This window comes from Dama dama, chromosome 25, assembly GCF_033118175.1.
Source record: "Dama dama isolate Ldn47 chromosome 25, ASM3311817v1, whole genome shotgun sequence".
Lineage (NCBI taxonomy): Eukaryota > Metazoa > Chordata > Mammalia > Artiodactyla > Cervidae > Dama > Dama dama.
Window position 1 is genome coordinate 69173021 of NC_083705.1, and position 21378 is coordinate 69194398.

At 42.4% G+C, this 21378-nt stretch overlaps 1 protein-coding gene across 2 annotated transcripts in view; it reads left to right on the forward strand.

Moving 5' to 3' along the window:
• Nucleotides 1-21378, forward strand: part of SEMA5A (semaphorin 5A) — a 539339-nt gene that overhangs the window by 117768 nt on the left and 400193 nt on the right. For both annotated transcript variants that reach the window (XM_061129337.1, XM_061129336.1), the window contains exon 2: nucleotides 7323-7416. The gene's annotated coding sequence lies outside the window, so the exon portion shown is untranslated. The remainder of the gene's footprint in view (nucleotides 1-7322; nucleotides 7417-21378) is intronic.

The following is a 21378-nucleotide window of genomic DNA, read 5'->3' on the forward strand; positions in this document are numbered from 1 at the left end:
TGTCAGTGGAAAATAATGGAACACAATTTTGTAAAACACCGTCGGCCTTTTAAACTGGCCTTGTTTTCTTTATGCTTCCTCCAGCGGAGCAAGGCTTGTACTGAATGCAATGGGGAGTGATGGATTGTGTCTTCTTTAATCATCAGTAAGCTCAGAAATTTCCCAATTATTCAGCACCCCTCTCCGAGGTCTGATAGTTTGGTTCATGATGGTCAAGGATGAGGAAAGGGATACAGGTAGAAGGGGGCCCTTAAATCAAGGTCCTGGGTTGACATTTCGAAGGGTGCCTGTTGCAGAGGGAATGGAGGAAGCATCTTTGATTTATACAAAAAGGGTGTCTTTTTACAGCAGGTTTGCATCAGGACACACCCGACCTTCTGGTTATGTTTAGCAAGTCCGATTTGATCAGATCTTGCCCTTGCTGGAGGCTGCAGGATGGGCAGAATGGCTTCATGACTAATCGAAGGCAGCTGACATGGTTGTTTTTAAACGTTAGTGAAACTGCGTTGGTTCTTCCTGGGGAGGAAGTTTCAGTACAGTTCGTGCTGAAATGGGTGACATGACTCATTGCCAAATGTAAAGAAAAGAAAATCTTTTTATTCCCCCACATGTGTACACACTCTAAACTCAGCCGAGTTTACAGGAAGGTAAGACACCATCTGGTTCAATGCGTAGTAGCCTATTTCTTATTTTTATCACTGATTTATATTGAGAGGATGACAAATAGAACAGAAGTAGGTTTTGGGTTATACAACACACCCAGGGTTTTATATGGTGTTAAACCTGCTGTTGTCTCAAAAGCAAGAAACAAATGCATCTCTGAGCATCTTGACCTGTTGCCGGAACAAAGAGATAAGTTATTTTATTTTCTTAGTCTTGGAGCCCACCTTTGACAATGGAAGACCCAATAGGTCATTGGGACTGATTTCAGCAGGTTTTAAATGCCCATTTATACTTCATGCCTTTGGAGAAATGAAATGATTTCACTGCATTTGCTGGGTTTAAGGCAAAAAACAAGAGCGTAGTTTCACTTTTAATTCATAACACAATTTGGCCCAGATTGCTGTTATCTCATGTAAAACAGCAGCATTAAAGTCTGGACAGATATTAATAAAATAAATGAAGGTATTGAGAAGCTAGAACTGACACAGCCCAGCATGCATATTGAATTGGCTTGTGTGGGTTTGTCCTAATCCGATTGGGACATCTTTCCATTTCTCTACTGAATTGGTGAGAGAGCATCCTTTGTAGCTAGAGACTTCTAAAAAACTTCTGTTCTTTTTTTCAGAAAATAGTTTTCTGTGTGATTTATCCCATTGCCATTTCACTAATAATTCACTGTGATTTTCACAGTCTGCCATCTTTCCAGGGACAAATACTGTCTTCTCCTTCATGCACATGCTTGAGCCCTTTGTCTGCCTTAGTTCAGCTTCATCCTGGGAAGGTCTTGGTGCCAGTTGTGAGTTTAATCTGTGACAGATGGTGCCCTCTTCCTATGTAATGACCAAAGAGCTAGTTTAAGAACCCAAACCTGCCCTGTTTGCTTTAATGGGAAGTAACAGCAAGGGTTAATTTTTTAGCCTTAAATCTTGATCTTAGAGTTGAATCTCAAATTTCAATCTCGAGTTGGATCTTGAATCCATTTTGTGTGGGCAAGCTACTGCTTACAGGGCAAGTCTTGTTGAATGTGTTGTCCTGAATAAATAGGAACTGAGAGACCACATTTTTCAAAAAGCCTCAGACATCTTTCTCTTTCTGGGTCCTGAGATTCTAGTCTACATAGGACAGATCAATTTAGCTGTCAAAATGAAAGCCGAGAGGCCAATTGTCCATGCAAATTAACCACTTGTGCAAGCACTTCAAAATTGCCTGCCTAAAAAGTGAGGCTGCCCTTTGAAAATTTGGCACATGGCGGCAGAAAGAAGAAAGTGGTCCCTATTCAGGGACATTGGCGTCCTTAGAGAGCTGATCTTAGAAATTGCTCATTTTGAGCAGACGCTTAGTTTTGGGCAACATTTTTGCTTGAATAAGGGTGTCATTTTTGCCCTCTCTTTCTCTCTCTTCCCATGCCTCCTGGAGGCTCAGGACACATCTCATCGTCTGGCGCAGGAACAGAGGCGTAGGAAGTGTTTTTTATCACAGCTTCGTTTCGGTTACTGAGGCAGTGTATTCATTCCAGGGTCAGCAGTTCCTACCAGCTTTAAGTCCTCACCAAAGGGTGATCTACCGGAAGCCAAAATGAAAAACACTCAGGTTTCTTTTTTCCCAGATGTTGTTAGGATTAGTCAATGCTTTGAGAAATGAAATATCCAGTTTCCTCCTTCCATCTTCTGTAGGTCTCAGCTGTGTCTAATATTTGTAAACCATCACATTTCACAGTGACAACTATCTGATGGAGAGAGGAGCCTTGCGGTGGATCTGAGTGTGAAGGCTCCGACAGGGAGCTTATGTCTCTTTCTTGTGCATCTTACTCCTTGGAGGTCACTTTCAGAAGTGCCTGTTCCTCTGTTCCAGGAGGTAGGGTTTACCTCTGCTGGTCTCAGGGCTAGATGATTGTGTCATGAAAAGACCCAGGTGTGAGGTCCTGCGTTCCCACCTGAGGACCCACTGTCCTTGAAGCCTCAGCCATTGCTAGGGCTGAAGGTCTCCCGGTGTTCCTACTCTGGCCCAAAGACAGCCAGAGATTTAAAGAAGTGAAATTGTGACATTTGGTACTTGTCTTGTCTAAACGTAGGTGAGATAATTATGAAAGAGATTTTTTTACTAAATGGTCTTGATCAAGAAGTGGCATTATTTGTACGAAAACGAATTAGCCGGTTACTAAAGAAATCATTTCTGAGTTGGGGGAAGCCAGAGGGCGCATTCCTTGGGGACAGGACGCTTCCATGCGACGAGGGCGTTGTGCGTGTCTCTCTTCAGCATATCCCGTGCTCAACTGTGATGCAGCAAAGTGTCTGATTGGCCGTGGAGAGTGACTTGGGAAGTAAGGCGGGACATCCATGTGCTCCTCAGTCTCCCCGGCACCGGTTCTCTTGTTTCCTTCCTTACTTTCCTGCACAAACTCGAGGACGAGGCCAGCTTCCCCTCTGTGATCCTCGCTGCCCCTGGGTCCTGCTTTCCAGTCTTAGCAGAGCTGCTGTCAGCTCCCAGGCCTTGACTCATTCATTCAGTAGTGGTAGCTCCCTTTCCTCCCATTTCATAGTATTTGGTGAATTGTGTAGCAGACAAATCTTGTGTGAGCTCTTGGGAACAGAATCGGTTCTTGCTTTATCTGCTGACCACCCTCCATGCAAGGCCAGAGGGGGATGCTGTGCGTGGTGACTCACTGCCCAGCTGACTGATGATGGGAGGTCTCTCAGTGAAGCTGTAAAATCCTCAGAACTTGGGAAACCCTAGCCCAACCACTTACAGGTTTTCTGAGCTTGCACTTCATGGTGTTTCTTTCCATGACTCTGCTAGACATCCTTACGATGACAGGTGGTCTTGCCCATTGTCACCTTATTTCCTGTGATTTTACTGTTGGTTACTGTGGTGCTATTTCTAAATGGAGCTCTTTAAATTGGCCTGAGATTTTAATTTCTCTCTTGTATCTTTAGGGTACAAAACCACTGCTCCGCTGACCTTTTGTTTCTAGGAAAATATTTCAATCCACCGTTTTTCCTCACTCTAAGCCACACGGGGAAGTTTGCATATTTTAGCAGAAAATCGTGTTCTCAAGGGTATGCTCCTGTATGCTCACTTGCTCAGTCGTGTCTGACTCTTTGCAACCCAATGGACTGTTCCCCTCCAGAATCCTCTGTCCATGGAATTTTCCAGGCAAGAATACTGGAGTGGGTTGACATTTCCCCTTCTAGGGGGGTCTTCCAGGTCCAGGAATCGAGCCCGCATCTCCTGCATCTCCTATGTTGGCAAGTGGATTCTTCACCACTGAGCCCCCTGGGAGGCTTCTGATGAATACGTAGTGCGAATTGATGTTTAAATTTTACACATGTATCTTAATTTAGAGATGATTTTATGAACTTGTGAAGGTGGCTACAGGTACAACTTCTAGGAAAGGTTTCTTGTTTGTGAATCACGGAGTGTGACAGGGGTTTCCCTGCACGTGGGTTCACGTAGCAGTTTTTTCCAAGGCAAGGCCCTAATTGAGAACCATGAGACAGAGCACTTAGGAGCTGTTTTTACTATAGTTGATTTTCAGCTAAAGGAGAATATGGAATTGAGTCAAGTGGAGACATTTGTATTTTAGTACAACATAAGCAATTTCTTATTTAATGAGTAGTTATAATAAATAGCCACTTAAAAATACTCCAACTTCAGTCTGAGATGACCCTCTGAGACTTTGTTGCTTCTTTACCTTTGGAATTTTTTTCTCAGTTTTCTAGAAAATATGTCAGTGAGTGAGGATGACAGAGCCCAGCATCCAGACCCAAAGGGGCTGATATCTGTGACTTTAGTTCAGCCTAGTCAAGGATACTGCTTTGGTGCTGAGGTTTCCTACCCTGCTCGGCACATGTGGGTAACCTGTGGAATGGTGTGTATTCCTTTAGAGCAGCAGTCCTCAACCTTTTTGTCACCAAGGACTGGTTTCATGGAAGACAGTTTTTCCATGGACCAGGGGTGGAGGGGGGTGGTTTTGGGATGATTCAAGCACAGACGAGTTCGTGCTCCTACGAGAATCTAATGCCACTGCTGATCTGACAGGAGGCGGGACTCAGGCAGTCATGCAAGCACTGGAGAGCTGCTGTAAATCTGGATGAAGCCTCACTTACTCGCCTGCCACTCGCCTCCTCTTCTGCAGCCCGGTTCTTAACAGGTTATGGACCAATACTGGTCCATGGCACAGGGGTTGAGGACTCCTGCTTTCGAGGGTGGCATGCCTACCCAGGCAAGGGTTGATGCTCCAGACTAGGAAGTCCTGATGGGTTTGCGTGGCTATCATGGGCTAGGGTGGTAAAATGTCTTTTTCACTGTTGGTGTAACTGCAAACATAGTTAAAACCTTTCAGGGTGTGTGTCCCGAATGCTGTTGTTGGATCTAGTTTCTTGTTTAGATTTCAGATTCTAAAGGGCGTTCTATTGTCCCCCAAGGCTGTATGAACTCTGGGCATTCTGTCCCTTGAGTGTAGCCTTTTCATAAGGAAGGGCCTCACGTCTGGCTTGTCCAGGATGCAGGCTGTCCCCGCCTGGATTCAGCAGGAAAGTTCACCTCCTGCAGTATTTGTTGTGTGGTCATGTCAACAATTCTGGATTCTTTCAATGTCCTATTTGGCTTCCATCACTTTTGCCTTTTAAGAGGATCGTCATTCTCTGTAGGTGTGATTCTTGGATGTCTTAGCTGAGGGGCTACATCAGCTAATTTATGATCTCACTGAGGGAGGATGGGAGAACTCAAGCCTTCAGACCTAATTATCACCTCTCATTTTTAACTTAATTCTGACACATGGAAATCTTTAGGAATTGCTAGAAGTTCATGGCAGTAACCAGTGGGCCTACCCAACTTTATCAGTTAAATCTTGATTAAGAGATAACCAGATGCAAAGAAATTTTAGTACGAATTGCAAAATAGATCAAGAGAGGAAGTTACTGTATTCAAGTTGTTTAGCAAGAAGTCCCAGCTAACATATTTGTTGCCACACCCAAAGGAGATATTACTGGTGTTGTGAGAAAGGAATTGGCCGCTCCTAGGAATTTTTCCTGGGCCGAGTATGCCTTCTTACCTTGGGGAGAGCTCCCTTCCTCTTTTTTTGGCCTCGAAGATTTACATCTGCACCTCCTCCTTTCCAAAGGATGAAGTCACAGACTTTCAAAGATTCAGCTGGGACCTCAAGGGATCAGTGATGCCGCAGTGCGGGAGTGCACCTGGGCTGTGGGTGCCTTCCCGGGCAATTCTGAATATTTTCCTTTGGATTGCCCCCTCACTTCCCATGAAGATGCCTAATGGAGGCAGAGAGCCTCATGGAGAGACGTTGTCACCTAGCCATTGTCTTCTGGCCTCTGAACCTCAGGACTTTCAAATGGCATTTCAACAGACAGAAAGTTATATAAATTTCCAGATGCTGTAATCCAGTTGTCCTTCTGAAGGCAGATGGCCTTTAGATAATCACTAAGTAGACGGTGTGGGAATCATTGCATGGGGGGACAGCCAGAATGTTTCAGAATGTTCTGGAAGCATCTTCTCCTCTTTTTCTTGTCATCATTCTCAGCTGCTGCTCGAGTGTTCATGCTGGGATAGGTATGCTTAGTCACTCAGGCATGTCTGACTCCTTGTCACCCCATGGACTATAGCTCACCAGGCTCCTCTGTTCATGGGATTTTCCAGGCAAGAATACTGGAATGGGTTGCTATTTGCTACTCCAGGGGATCTTCCTGACCCAGGAATTGAACCTGTGTCTCTTGTGTCTCCTGCATTGGCAGATGGATTCTTTACCACTTCGCCTCCTGGGAAGCCTTGGGATAGGCAACCTCAGTGTGTTTGAGGTTTATGCAGCCAGAAGCAATGGACTACAGAGAATATAAAGAAACTACAACAACTAGAACAACAGGACAAGCATGAGCCCCAAAGTGTAGTAGTTGAAGTAGCAGACATCCTTAAATAGTAGTGGAGAAACTTCTTTTTTGAATTAGAAATGGAAAGTAACCCATTTCTTTAATTTCTGTCGTACATGGTTCTGGGGAAGCTCGTGCTTTGCAGTCATCTTTTATCACATTATGTATTAAGCTTTCAGGATTTTATTTATTTGTTACATTGAATGAGCAGATTGGATAAATTTGTTTTAGTAATGTGAATTGTTTATATAGCTTACAATTTTCTTTAAAAAAAAGCCTCATATTTTGCATCAAATAAATTAATATGTAAATAAAAACATAAGTTCTGAATCTAGTATAGTTTATTGTATACCTTCTGACTTCATCTCCTATTTTTGAAATGCATTACTTAAGGTACTATGTATTTCCAAAAACAGAATGAAAGACCCATCATAAAATGGGTAAATTCACACAATTGGAATTTGATGCTCAAACTGCTTAATTTAAATAAGTGTGCAATGATCCTTTTGGTTGTTTTATGAGATTTATTTTCCTGTATTAATGATATTTGAATTTTTGTTTCTCCTTTTCCGAGGAAATGAGCCCATTGGTATGGGATAGGAGGCTAGGGCTGTGAAGTGATTTCCGAGTCACCCTGTGAAAAGCCTTACATTGTTGATGTAGCTGGTTGTGCAGGGGATTCATGGAACTTTCTAGAATCGATCAGCAATGACCATGGCCTCTTTTCAAATGGATTAGTATAATCTCTGTTTTTTTTCCCCGTTTTCTTTGTTGAAGCATTGGTGTGTGAGAGTTGGGCTGAACCACCGAGTGGCTGTGGATCCTTCGTGTGATACATGGTCGAGGACACACTCCACCCCTTTCCTCCTTGGTAAGTCAGACGCTCAAATGGGAAATGAAGAAGCCAGCAATTTCATAGATTGAGGTACCATGATGGTTGTGAGTATCACTTATCTCTGCTGTCCAGGAAGGCAGTGAAAGAATGAGCAAGCTTCCAGAGAGAAACTGAAAGCATGGAGAAGTAAAGTAACGGGCTCAAGATCTCACGAGTGATCGGGGCAGGGCTGGGGTGTGAACCCGTGTTCTTAACCCTAATCACTACTACCTCTTAGCACTAAGTGTGCCTCCTGAGAATAAGGACAGACATGGTTTTATTCTGTTCTCAAAATAGTTCGATCCTCAAAGCTCACGTTAAATAATGAGAAATCAATTTTTTGACCAGCAGTCTATATCAGGAGATAGTAAACTTTTTCTGAAACGGGTGAGATAGGAAACATTTTAGGATTCATTGGCCATGTCATCTCTCTCATGTCATCATCATCATTATCTTCTACCAGCTCAGCTCTGTGTTGTAGCCTAAAGTAGTCATGGATGATATATATAAATTTACAAATACAGGTGTCAAGCTGAGCTGGACTTGTCCCACATGACTGTAGTTTCTTGAACCTTGATCTACATGCAGTGCTCCAAGATCCCAGTGTAGAGAGTGAGAGTGTTTTAGTGGCCAGTAGGTATGAGTCCCTTAATAAAGTTTATCTTGGATGCTCAGAATTTAATCATGAGCCACTTTGAACAAAGTCTACTATAACTGCAAAAACCTACTCCTTGGCGTGACTGCATTTGGTGTTCAGTGCGTGTCACAGAGAGTGTGTCCCGGGTGTGTTAGTCTGAGTCCAAACACCTAGACTACAGCTTTGCTCAAAGCAGGGCCTGATCAAGACGATGTCGGTAATCTAGAATGTCTAGCTCATTTACCAAATAAGTTCAGATAGCATTTCCTATTTTGGTCTCCATATAATTTCTAAATGGGACATTTTAATTTGGTAGCCGTATACCTGCTGCTGGGCTTCCCAGGTAGCTCAGTGGTAGGGAATCCTCCTGCCAATGCAGGAGACACAGGAAACTTGGGTTCAGTCCCTGGTCGGGAAGATCCTCTGGAGTAGAATTGGCACCCTACTTTGCCTGGAAAATTCCATGTTCCGAGGAGCCTGGCGGGCCACAGTCCATGGGGTGGGAAAGAGTCGGATACGACTGAGTGACTGCGCATACATGCTGCTCCATACACACCCCAGATATGTATACCTTATACTTATTAGGGCGATCATGCAATTAGCTTGGGGGCTCTTTTATAATTACGTTGTACAGAAGCATTCTGGTATCAAATCTTCATCTTTTATTCTGAACAAAAGCAGATGTTTGCAAGACAAGTGGGAACAAGATTGACATACTTAAATCCTGGGGTGACATGGCAACCCTCTTTGCCACATACATCAGATGAGGTGGGGTTTTGATTTTAACTTTTTCTTGCAAAAGGATACATCTGACACTTCAAGGCCTGCTAGACTCTCTACATTACTGCTTATCATCTAACAAGAAGGATAAAGGAAAACCAGTTTATTTGTGTTTCTGAAGGAGTTTAAGCAGGGACCTGTCCCAGGTGTTCATTCCTTCACTTACAGAAGTAATTGTAGCAAGCGTGTGAGCCTGATGTTGTGTAACTTTTGAGGATATACCTTTTTCCAGGGCCACTGGTCTCTGCACTTCTTCTACAAGTAATGGAAAAGTGTTCTTCACTTTAATAGCAATGATATGAAAAGTAAAATTTAGATTATAAAAGTATTGGAAAGCTAGGTGTGGTACCTTATTAATCAGAAAAAGCAGGTTGTGGAATAATATACTTAATATAATCACATTCATCTTAAAAACACACTCATACTATCTCTGCATCCAAGTGCCTGTGTGTTACAAAGTCTGTTAGATCACACCTTGGTATATACCAGACCCTAAACAGGTCATCTCTGGGGTTGAGGTGTTGGCCCTTTATGAACCAAATGTGTGTGTACTTACATGCATACGCTCAGTCCTGTCTGACTCTTTGCAACCCATGGATTCTAGCCTTCCAGGCTCCTCTGTCCATGGGCAGTCCATGGGGTTGCGAAGTGTCGGACCTGACTGAGCGACTTCACTTTCACGTTTCACTTTCATGCATTGGAGAAGGAAATGGCAGCCCACTCCAGTGTTCTTGCCTGGAGAATCCCAGGGACGGGGGAGCCTGGTGGGCTGCCGTCTATGGGGTCGCACAGTCAGACACGACTGATGTGACTTAGCAGCAGCAGCAGCAGCAGTGTATATGTCAGTACCAGGGTCATAATTCATCCCACCCACCTTCCCCCACTGTGTCCACATCTTCATTCTCTAAGTCTGTGTTTCTTTTACTGCCCTCCAAATATGTTCATTGGTACCATTTTTCTAGATTCCACATACTTGCATTAATATATGATACTTGTTTTTCTCTTTCTGACTTCTTGGCTGGAGATATATATTGCTTTCGGTTAACAAAAATCACAGACAGTGTGAAAGGATCTTGAGAAGGGGAGTGTAGCAGACTCCTGAATTCCACTGCTACTTGCTGTTGTTTGCTTTTACAGCCCACACTGTCTCTACCTTATGAAGAGTAGAAATCTGGAGCATAAAGTAGACTCTTCATAAACAATAGCAACTATTATTATGAAGGTTTTTTTTTAATTGAAGATGAATTCATTATGTCAGAATAGCTGTAGTTGATTTACTCTTTCAGAGTCAATGTGTGTTAAGATTGTCAGTCGGCTTTGCAGAAGTATTCTAGATATTTTTATTTCACTAAAAATATGTTATAGAATTTGTTTTGCTAAAGCTTTAATATCATCATCATTAATTTTTTAATCAATTTGATAGTTTTGCCTCCTTTTATATACTCTACTGTTTACTCATGATGTTATTTGGTAGGTTTTTAAAATTTTTGTGTGATAACTTTTTTTGAGAAGGGGAGAAGAGCAGGAGAGGGAAAGTGGAAGAGAGAAAGGGAACTTACGTGTGAAAGAATTGTTAGTTCTCATTTTATACTCATTTAGCTGTTGAGATGTTCCATGTCTTTTTAACAGATATTTGCAGAATTTATTTTTAGGAACATTAACCCTTTGTTGTCCTTCTCCCCAGTATGCTAGCTTGTTAACTTTATCCTTTTAAATTCAAAGTGTATTTTAGTGTCACCAGATAGCTCCTTCGTGATTATTTCAATCAGTGCTTAGAAACTTAATACATTTTTTTCCTTTACTTTCTTCTGATATTATTAAAAACACTCAACTCTTTCATTCAGGGAAGTTTTCACTTATTTAAGAATAACTATCTCTTATTTTACAATTCTTCTCATAATTTTATTCTGCCTCTTTTTTAACTCCCTGACAAAAATTATCCCACAAATTTTATCTAAGGAGGATGTTCAGGCAATCAAAATATTTGTAGGAATGAGAGATTTCAACGAAATATTGCTTCATCCTACAAATAGAAATCAGGTTTATAGCCAGACAACTGGAATTCTTTCACTCTTTAACTTTCCTCTTTTAGCTAGGGGAAGGTTAACTTTGGCATTTTATCTATTTTTTTAACAGCTGTATTTCATATCTTTTTATTCAGTAGAACTTAATTTATTATGTTGAGCATTATTAAGTCATATGGTAGTGTTTTTCCCCTTGTTTCATTTTTGTACGTAACTCTTGATTTTCACCAAAATAGTCTGTGGTGTGTCTGAAATACCAAGGTGGGACTGGTGGAATCGCGTGTATATTGGTTTATGTCTTGGCTTGTTGAGTTTAGAGTACTCACCTAAAATATTAATTAATTGTTAATTATCATGGGCTTACGAGGACAGTTTCATAATTTTGTAAGTTCCAAAAGAGAGAGAATTAGCTAGATTTCTGTTTTGAAGATGGAGTTGAGCCTGGCTTTGGAAACACTGAACCCCAGTTCAAGTCTCCACACTTCCTTAGCTTTCTACATTTCTTGGCTGGTAAATTGTTTGTTCTGCTGTCAGAGTTTCTGTTGGTGCTGCTGTACTGATAGGAATTCTATTTTACGATATTTGCGGTGCATCTCTATGTATGTTATTAACACAAGGTACATCCCTTGTTTAAACATGCTGAGTGGTTGCCTTTGGGGATCAAGATTTAGCCTGTCAGTCTCAATAATGTCTGGGATAGTAAAGCTGTGGTCTCCACATCTTTTTATTCTTGCCCCATTGTCCAGGCAGCAATCTGGAAAGGCCCCATGCCGTTCTGATCTGTTTTGTCATGTGTATCTCAATCCACATGAGCCAGGTTCACTGAGAGCAGAGCTGTGTGCTTCCATTGTTCGCAATCCAAGGCAGCAGAATGGGGAAACCTTGCTTTCTCTCCTGCTCTCTTCCCTGTTGGGGTTTTGGCCTTTGAAACTTGTTTGTTTGGGTGAGTTTCTGCACGTATGTTATTGTCCCAGCTCTTTGACTACTATAAATATTTGTGAGTCACAGATGTGTGATGAAGTTCAGAATCCTTTTCTCCCTGGGAATGGCCCATATGTGTTGTTCATTCCCAGGTACCCATTAGAGGGGCAGATATCTGTGTGTGGGGTTAATTGCTTGGATTTGAAGGTTTACATGTGCCTGTAAGTACATTGCCCTTGATTAAACTGTGTGTGAGATCTTCTCTGGCAGAACTCTCCTAAGGGCATAAAAATGACCCTGTGTTTGGATTTTTGGATTTCATGGACTTGAGGTTTTCCTGCTTGTGGTCTGCAGATCACAGCACTGGAGAGGCTTCCATAGCTACAGGGTCGCAAAGCTCATCAGCTCATGTTTTCTTCGCTGGAGCCTTTCATGTGGCTTGCCTGTGTGTTTCTGCCTCTTTTAGCCTCCCAGGCCACAAAGGGAGCAGAATCATTTTGTTTTGTTTGCTTTTGCCTCAAACTTGGGCAGTAACCACTCTTGGTTAAACCAAAGCCAAGGTTGGAAAGATGGTCAGTAGATTCTGGGAAGTAAATACCATCATGTTTTCATATAATAATGTCTAAAAATAGTGAACAGATCTTCCATTTCCAGTGCTGAGGAATTAGGTGAGTGTGTCCAAGCTGTTTATCCTTGTTCAGATTTTTTTTTTTTTGGTAGGGGGCGGGAGATAGCTGCCTTGCTCGCAGCTCAGTGGTCGTATACCTTTGAGAACGGTTCTTCCTGCCTCCCCAGAAAGTAACCTCCTTCCTACAGTGATGATTTGAAGGTGAGGCACCTGCTCAACTTGGCCAATCACACGTCCCACCCATTGGCCACTCTGATCAATTCTTCTTGAGACCAAGACTCCAACTTGGGCATGAATATCCCATTCCTTCTCTCCTACTCTAAGACAGTACTTAAACAGTTTTCTCCTTTCTTTCCTGCATCATCAGTTTTTATTTTCCCCTCTCTGCTAGATCTTTCCAATAGGAAGGAAAACATCTACCATTAAAAAAAAAAAAAAAGTGACCTGTTGATCTGAATTTCCTCTCCAACTATGAGCCCATTCTCTTCTTCTCTTTACAGAGAAATTGCTTGAAAGCATTTGTTTGTATTTATTATCCTAAATTCCTGTGTTTCCACTTCCTTTTGAACCCACTTGGACCACTGAGTCCTTTCATCAGTCCTGCCTCTTTAAGATTACCTGTCTTAATGGGAGAAGGCGAGGGTGGGATGATCTGAGAGAACAGCACCGAAACATGTATATTATCAAGTGTGAAACAGATCGCCAGTCCAGGTTGGATGCATGAGACAAGTGCTCGGGGCTGGTGCACTGAGAAGACCCAGCTCATGGGTGGGGAGGGAGGTGTGAGGGGGGATCGGGATGGGGAATACATGTAAATCCATGGCTGATTCATGTCAATGTATGGCAAAAACCACTACAATATTGTAAAGTAATTAGCCTCCAACTAATAAAAATAAACAGGGGAAAAAAAAGATTACCTGTCGCCATCATGTTGCCGAGTCCAGGGGTTGATGTTGTCAGCATCACCGCTACCAGTCAGGGTCAGCAGCATTCCTACAGTGTAGTCCATCCCTCTCCGCTCCTTGAAGCACTTGCTCCATCTGGTTTCAGGACACCGCCGTTCTCTGGAGTGACTCCCGTATCTCTGGCCACTTACCTCAACTGCTCGACTCCCTGCCCCGCAGCCATTGGAGTCTTGCAGGGTGCAGTGCCTTGACCTTCCCGTCTCCCCTGACCATCCCCACCATTTGTATCATTTCTGCTCTCCCCAAAGTGTAAGCTCCACGAGTTCAGGGATTTTTTGCCTATTTTGATCACTGCTCCATCTTCAGGCATAGAGAACGACCTGAGACATAAAAGCTGTCAATAATTATTTGTTGGATGGATGGATGATTTTGAAAACTAGCTCAGAAAAACCTAATTTTAGTTTGGACACAGAACTGGAAGTACATGAGATTGTCTGCAAGAGAAAGGAATGGGCTTATTCAACCTCTGTACCCAACCAAAGTTTAGTGTATTTGGTGTAATTTTTCCCATATTGTCCAGCAGGTGGGTACATGTTCATCAAGTCTCAGTTCACATGTCACCCCTTTTACGGAGCCTTATTATCCCTATTCATAGCCAGATAAGTGATGCTGCACCTCCACATTCCTAGGCATGTCCCCACAATGGCAGTTTAAAGTTGGACTCATTATACTGTTCCCTGAAGACATGTAGTCCTTTCCTTGTCAGACCAGGAAGCCCTTGACTCAATTGTGTTCATTTTCCCAATCCTTAACACACAATGAGCACTGAATATGTGAACGTTATTTAGTGAAGTGATTCTGATTGAAATTTTTTAAAACATGATTTACTTAATAGTCCTTAAGAGTGTGATAATGGTGTGCTCCTCTGGCCTTCTGGGCCTACTCTGTTTGATTTAAGACGTTTATTTCATGATTTTACAATAATTAAATAGATTTGCTATAGCCATATTATAGATTGTCCCCATATTGTCCAGCTGTGGCCATTTACCGTTTCCCCAAATAATTTTTGCTGTTTCTATATAATGGTACCTCATTCACAGTGCCTCTTAGAGAGGAAAGAGTGCACGGTCCTCCCTAAGTGTGTTTCTCCCTCATGGTGGTCTATGAGCTGTGAGCTTACCCGAAAGGGGAGTTGACAGTAGTCCGTTAGCACATGGTCTGCGACCACACTGTAAGATCAGAAGACAGTTCCTTCCTGCCTTTAACATTTCTAACGCAGAGTATTTGGACCCACTGTCAAGGTCACATTGGAATCTCATCAGTTTCATCTTCAAGGCATACATATCATTAAATGTAAAAATGGCACCGTGCTGCGTGGCTGAGCCAAGCTCAGAACCCTCAAGTTGTGTTTCCTGTGAAGTAGTTACCAGGGGTGCACATGCTCCAAAAACAGCCCCGGTGTGCCTCACAGAGTCCCTCACGGAGGGACTGGGAGCCTCACAGAGTCCCTGCCATGCTGGGAGCATAAACCTCTGAGTCAGTTCAATAGTCTGTCTATAGATAGATGGATAGAGAGATAGATATCTTTATAGATATATGGGGGCCTCCCTGGTGGCTCAGCGGTAAAGAATCTGCCTGCCCTTGAAGTAGGCATGGGTTCAATCCCTGGGTTGGGAAATCCCCCAGAGGAGGAAATGGCCGCCATCCAGTATTCTTGCCTGAAAAATCCCATGAACAGAGGAGCCTGGCAGGCTGCAGTCCATGGGATCACAAAGAGTCGGACACAAATTAGCGGCTAAACATCACCACCACCACCACCATTCATAGACATATAGGTTTGTAGATACAGATGAAATAAACATAAATATACATATAGACAGAGATAGCACTAGCACTGAGCTCATGAAGGTCGCTAAAGCAGGAGTAGTCAATGAAATAAGTGTCACCAAAACAGAGTACTAAATGGACTTTCCTGGAGGTCCAGTGGCCTTACGGCTCCATGCTCCCAATGTAGGGAGCCTGGGTTCTATCCCCGATCAGGGAACATATACCGTATGCCTCAGCTAAGACCTGGTGCAGCCAAATAAGTAAATAAAAATAAATATTAAAAAAATAAAACCGTGTACTAAAGCCCAGCTTTGTGGCTTAATTATGAGTTTCTGGTAAATTGATTGATAGCTACTGAATGATCCACAATTATGAAGCAACTTTTAGATAAATACTCTTTCATTGACTTGGGGCTGCAAGTATGTACATATACACTGTTCTTGCTGTTGTTTAGTCACTAAGTCGTGTCTGACTCTTTGCCACCCCACGGACTGTAGCCCACCAGGCTCCTCTGTCCATGGGATTGCCCAGGCAAGAATACTGGAGTGGGTTGCCATTTCCTTCTCCAGGGGATCTTCCTGACCCAGGAATCAAACCTCTCCTGAATTGCAGGTGGGTTTCCCACTGAGGCACCAGGAAAGCGCTACACACACATATACACACAAATGCTTTTCACTGGAAGGTGCAGACAGCTGGCCACCGTTTTTATCACTCATCCCTGAGCACAGATGCAAGTTAGCTGTGAGCAGCAGTAGGATGCGTCCCCAGGCCAGGCCCACAGTAGGACCCAAAGATGAAGGAACATCAGTGAAGTAATGAGTGACCACATGTTACCCATACAAATGCTTATTCTGAAATATCTTCAGTGAAGCAAACATATTTTTAGTAGGCAAATCTAACTAAATCCCAACTAACTATGCCTTTTTTCTTTTGTTTTTATTTCCCCTGCTAAATTTGATAAGCTGTGGTATGCTAGCTTGATCATTCCACTGCCATAGTTCTAGGAGCTGATCACATTTCTTGCGACTTTCTGTTTTTTGTGCTGCTGTGTCACCGATTTGATGGACATGAGTTTGAGCAAACTACAAGAGTTGGTGATGGACAGGGAAGCCTGGCATGGTGCAGTCCATGGGGTTGCAAAGAGTCAGGCACGACTGGGCAACTGAACTGACTGATGCTCTTCTCAGATTAGTCCATAATCCAGATGTAATAAGGGTTTTGTCAAGTTCTTAGAAATTTTTTTTCTAGGATGTCATAATAATAGCAATAATAAGAAAAATGAATTGTGGTGGTCTGACTTTTGTTCTGTGGTTATAATGTTAGGTGTTAGGTATATTCTAACCTTGAGTTATTTTTTGGTTCAAGTTATGTCTTTATGGAAGAGGATTTACAGAGTCACTGCAAAGAGTCGGACATGACTGAGTGACTCACACTTGACTCTTTTGTTTTCTTAAGCAAATTCTGGCTGGTCAGGTATACCTACAACTAATATTTCTAAGCACTGGTACGTGGTTTCTGAATACGTTCTTGATTTAGAATAGGTTCTTCTTTTTATCTGAGTGCAGGTTAGATCTCCACACGTTGAAAGCAAGGAATGTAAATATTCTGGGTCACCTCCACCTGCTTGTATGTTTGGGTCTGAAGGAATTGGGTCTGTTCACCAGTGGAAGTCATTAAACAGCCCCTTGTAATGTGGCAATGATAATAGACTTTTGATAGAGGTTGTTTAACATTTCTTCTTTTGGAACATTTTATAAACCACTGATAATAACAGCTTAGTAATAATTCATATCAGTGGCTCAAGTTACTTGAGCACACCCTACATCCCAGGCGCTGGTGTAACTGCTTTATTTATATCATTTCATCTTCTTAGCAAACATACAAAGCAGGTTCTAACATTATCCCCAGTTTAGTGATGAGTAAACCAAAACATGGATAGTTAAGAAATTTGCCAGCATAATTCAGAGGTTACCTGCATGCCAACTTCAGCGGATGATATATAACTTCTGAATTCAGATTCAGGATGTGTGTCACCCCCTTTGTCTACTAAAGATCACCAAGGGGACTCCAGGGCAGAACATTCCCTATTCTAAATGTTATTGCAAAATAAAGCAGCTATAAGTTTCTGCAAACAGTGTCTTGGTTTTATTTCCCTGAGCCAGCAAGTACGTTGAGGGTTGGAACCCACTCTGTGTGTAATTGCCTTGCAGAAAACACATGATTGGTGGTTAATCTCAAACAAAAGTCCCTCATGGACGAACATCTGTATAAACACATGGTGCCTCTGAAGCATCTCTTCCTCCACATGCAGGTCATCAAGGACTAGCGGGCATCCCGATTAATGTCAGATTAGAAATTGTGTTTCTGTTATCGTTGTAACAGGCTCACCACTTTTCTTGAAGATTGTGAGGAAAGTGACAGGGAAGAGATAACCTGTGTCCGGCTGTGCCCTCTCTCTAAACAGACATTTACTGGGTACGTACAGAGTAGGAGTCTCTTACGTATTAGAAATATACTGGCAAACAGGAAGGCTCCCCGTTCTCATGAAGCAGATGTTTTAGGAGAGAGTTAGATTATGAACAATTATTGCATCACACCTGATGCGAAGAGCCAACTCATTGGAAGAGATCCTGATGCTGAGAAAGAATGAAGGCAATTGGAGAAGTGGCTGGCAGAGGATGAGATGGTTGGATAGCATCACCGACTCAAGGAACATGAACTTGAGCATACTCCAGGAGATAGTGAAGGACAGGGAAGCCTGGTGTGCTTCTGTTCATGGGGTTTCAATGAGTCGGACACGACTTAGTGACTGAACAACAACAAATAAAAAAGTAACATATAGTGGTAAGTGCTATGCAGAGCATCCAGAGAGGGTCATGTGGTAGGCAATAAAGAGGGGGCAACTTTGGGCACTCGTGTGTGTATAGTGTGGAAGGGGAGAGTGGTGTGAATTCACATCAAGAGGCGGGCGAGAGTTAGAGTGTGTAGGTCTCTGTAAGACAGGACAGGAAACCTGCTTATCTATAATGGGCATTGGAAAGCCTTTGCTGAAACAGTGCTTTCACTGTTTCAACAGTGAAACAATGCTGAAACAGGATTTCTTTGCATTTTTAAAATGTCATTTAAATTTTCATGGTTGCCATTGGGGAAATGGATCATAAAATAGCAAGAGGGGAAGGAGGAAAACCAGCTAGAAGGTCATCACAGGTGACCAGACAAGGCATGATGGTGGTACTGACTAGGGTGTTGGTGGAGGTGGAGGAAACTGGATGGATTTGGCATATTTTTAGAAGCAAGGTGAGTGATAGTCTCTGATGGCTTGGGCACTAGGGGAGAGGGGGAGAAAAAAAATAAGAGTCCTATTTAGCTTTGGGCTTGAATGATTTGGTGGATAGACTGTTTAGTGAGATAGAAATTCTGCAGAAGTGCAGGTTTTGGAAGGAAAAGCAAGAAGTCTCCTAGGACCACGTACATTTTGAGCTGAAGCCTTTGATTTCTCACTCAGTTGGAGAGAATAGGCAGTCATGTCTGTGAGTCTGGGTGTTTGGGAATGACTGGGGCTAAAGATCAGTGTTTCCGAGTCACCTCTGTATTTGATAGTAAAGTCCAAGGACTCTCCCTGAGGAGAGACCAGAGAGAGGAGGAGAGCCCCTTGGGCATGACTGTGGGTGTTGGGATGTTTGAGGAGGGTGTGAGCATCTGTTGGAGAGTGCTTCATAACATTCTGCTTGATATAGTAGTGCTTTGATATTTCAGAAGTGATGGAAAAAATGACAAGAAGTCCCAAAGGTGATTCTTGCCTTGAGGGATTTCATTCAACATATGGTTTGTGTATGCGTGCATGCTCAGCCACATCCCTCTTTTTGCGACCTCATGGACTTTCGCCTGCCAGGCTCCTCTGTCTGTGAAATTTTCCAGGCAAGAATCCTGGAGTGGGTTTCCATTTCCTTCCCCAAGGGATCTTCTCCACCCAGGAATTGAACCTGCATCTCCTGTGTCTTCTACATTGGCAAACAGATTCTTTACCACTGAGCCACCTGGGAATCCCTCATTCAACATGTTATCAGAAAAATTCTCCACTGTTGTGATAGAAAATGCCATTCTGGTTATGGGAAATGGGGTCATATTCTTACAATGAAGTACAGTATTCCCTCCGCGTCTGCAAGGGATTGGTTCTGGGACCTCCTGGAGACCAAAATCCAAGGACGCTCAGGTTCTTTTCAGTAAGTCCCCGACATGCAAACCATTAAGTTGTGAACTTTCAAATACATTGCTTGGCCAGTCATGTAAGTTATTTCATATGTCTGGCGTAATTTTCGAGGCACTGTACTGTAAGATTAAAAATGTTTTCTTTATTTTTTTTGTGTTTGTTTTTTAATGCATTATTCATGTGAAAAGCATTATAAGCCTATTGCAGTACAGGACTGTATAGCCAGTTATGTTAGTTGGGCACCTAGGCTAACTTTGTTGGACTTATGAAAACATTGGACTTAGGAACTCGCTCTTGGAATGGAATTTGTTCATATGTAGGGGACTTACTGTATATTAAGTGGTGGAGTACAGTAGTCAGTCTTCGGTTTCTCCAGGTTGATCTGTGGTTGGCTGAGTTGCAGATGCAGAAACTGGGGGTGTGAGGGATGACTATATGTGAAGCAATATGATTTATTTTCAGCATTCATTTTGCTTTTTTCTTTCAATCAGCAGTTCTACTGTTTCAGTTAATCCACAGTTTCTCAAAAGCAGCCTCTTCCCAGTTGCGTCTTAGAAGGCTCTGGGCAACGTATGAAGTGTATTTTAAACAATCCACCCAGTTTTCTTTGGTCTTCCCTTGTGGCTCAGCTGGTAAAGAATCCGCTTGCAATGCAGGAGACCTAGGTTCAGTCCCTGGGTTGGGAAGATCTTCTGGAGAAGGGAATGGCTACCCACTCCAGGATTCTGGTCTGGAGAATTCCATGGACAATATGGGATTCCCCCTAGCTCAGTTGGCAAAGAATCTGCCTGCAATGCAGGAGACCTGGATTCGATTCCTGGGTTGGGAAGATGCCCTGGAGAAGGAAATGGCAACCCACTCCAGGATTCTTGCCTGGAGAATGCCATGGACAGAGGAACCTGGCGGGCTACTGTCCATGGGGTCACAAGAGTCATTCAGTTTTCTTTGTTACCGACATGCTACTTTCTGGCATTAAAATTTTGCACTGCTGTTTCTCTTCCCTCACTGGATTCATTTAATTACTATAATTACATGTTTTTTCCAGGAACCTTGAGCTAGTGAAAGTTCAGTATTTAAGAGGCCTGGGGAATGTTTCTGCCAATACATTTCACATTCTCAATGTCAGTGCTGCATACTTTTTGACTGAATGAATCTCTATGAATGTTTGCAATGTGCTGGGTAAGAAACTCTGTGACACACTATTAATAATAATGTATCAGACTATGATGCAGGCCAGAGAGCCACTCAGTGTTTGATTCCCTGCAAGGATTCTAGTTAACCCCACTTGCATTGCTAACAGCTTTTGTAAAAGGATCAGAGATATAAAGCTCAAGATGTCACCAGAATTTTATCAGTGGTTTAGAACTTGATTTCTATCAAGGAGAAATGCATTTGGCCAATTAATGTAAAGTTGAGGACTCTCATTTCTCCTAGTAACTGAAAATAAGATTCAGCACCAGCCGTTAAGATAACCTGAGACAGTTGTATTCTGCTTTAAGCCAGGATACAGGGCTGTATGTTGGAAAGTAATGAATTTGAGCATCTAGAATCCATAGAGAGACTTGTGAAAAGGACACACATAATTTCTAAGGCACTTGTTAAAAGCACTTGTTATAACTGATGAGCTGAACTAAAGAATGTCATTTTTTTCCCCAGTGAGTCATTTCATTGGTAAAATGCCAACATAGAAAGTGGTTTATAAATCATCCAGAAGATCTTATTTTTTTTTAAGGAAAAACTTTATTGAGGTAAGATTTATTGAGGTATGTAATTTATTTATTGAGGTATGTAAGAAGCTATACATACTTAGTGCATAGATCTCAATGAATTTGGGGATAAGAATACACCTGTGAAACCATCATTGCCATCAAGACTGTCAGCGCTTGAAGTTTCCTCTTGTCTTACTTTTTTCTTCTTATTTTTTAAAAATTATTTTTTATTGGAGTATCGTTGAGTTACAATGTTGTGTTAGTTTCAGGTACGCAGCAAAGTGAATCAGTTATACATATATGTATATCTACTCTCTT